Raw genomic sequence first — 1,355 nt, forward strand, 5'->3', positions numbered from 1 at the left:
CAAGCACAAAAACATGCAGACTCCGCACAAAAAGACTCCACACAGAAAGATCCCAGATCCGAACCGGGGATCAAACCCAGGACATGCTTGCTGTGAGGCATCAGTGCAAACCACTGAGCCATRGTGCCACCCAAGTGCCATCGAATCGACCACCAGTTTGGTGGCACTTGCYGTTCGTGGAGCAAAGTTTGAAAGCTTTTTGTTAAATGCAGTTGTTTTTTTTTTTGTCAATGCAAGTTGCAGTTTCTTTTTTATATACATTTTTATTTTTTTCTATTCAGCGCGTTTTATTATTTGCTGCACATTTGCACCTGRTGGCCACTGGAGTTCGCAAAATGGTTCTTACTTGCTGTTGTTTCTGTGTTTACTGTCGTTTTGTTGTTTGCAGCGTGTTTGCACCTGTCGGCCACCGTAGTGAGATGAGGTGTGGAGATAGATGCTCTCTGTGGTTTAGGACAAAACCTACAGTTGTTCTCTGAAAGACTTATAGGGCTTTGGAAAAGGTCATTGCATTAGTAGCTATCATATTTCAGGAGTTTATGTAAATTTTGAATTGTATAAACAAATGCAGTTCCACATCCTGCAGAGTGTTAACATGTTAAAACACTGAACATATCAAACTCATGACTCTGTTTCTCTGCATATGATGCTTACTGGTGTAAAAATTATGAGCTTACACCAAAACTGAGGTTTTGCAGTTGTTGCAGGAAAAAGCCCATGTTTTATCAAAGAAGGGCTCACAGAAAGACAACCAAAAYACAAATTTAACAGTCTTTATCCGAAGGCTGAGTCCGGGCCTGATCCGTGTTCAGTCCTCCAATGAGCATTCAGAAAAAACACGGAGGCGGATAGGCAAGTAAATTTTACTTGCCTCTGATGCGCCTCCGATCCACTGGTGGGCAAAAATGGTGTGATTTCTGCCTTAAACGTTTCCAGACATTTTCAGATGCCACCAGTGGCTTCTTATTTTAACACCAGGGTGTCAGACAGCTTCCTCCGGTTCTTGATGACACCCTTGGCTAAAATAAAAAAAAATGAGAAAAGGCTTTTAAGAAATTTTAGGGGCCATTGTTAAAGAGTTACTGTGTGTTTCTTTGATTTATTCAATARTTCATCTTTTTAAAAACAAGGAATTTAATATATCAAATCCTCATTGAATAACAGACAATGCAGCCTTTATTTGAGTATTGCATAAATAAAGGGAAAGGGATATACCTGACATTTTCCAATTTCCTTTCCCTGAGCCCTATATACCGAGCATCATAGATTACTGTACATGCTGTAAGTTAATGGAAACAAAGGAAAAAAAAGTCAAAGCAAAAGAGGAAGGTGAGTCTGAGAGAGAGAGAGAGAGA

Source organism: Austrofundulus limnaeus, unplaced genomic scaffold (genome assembly GCF_001266775.1).
Source record: "Austrofundulus limnaeus strain Quisiro unplaced genomic scaffold, Austrofundulus_limnaeus-1.0 Scaffold29, whole genome shotgun sequence".
Taxonomy (NCBI): Eukaryota; Metazoa; Chordata; class Actinopteri; order Cyprinodontiformes; family Rivulidae; genus Austrofundulus; species Austrofundulus limnaeus.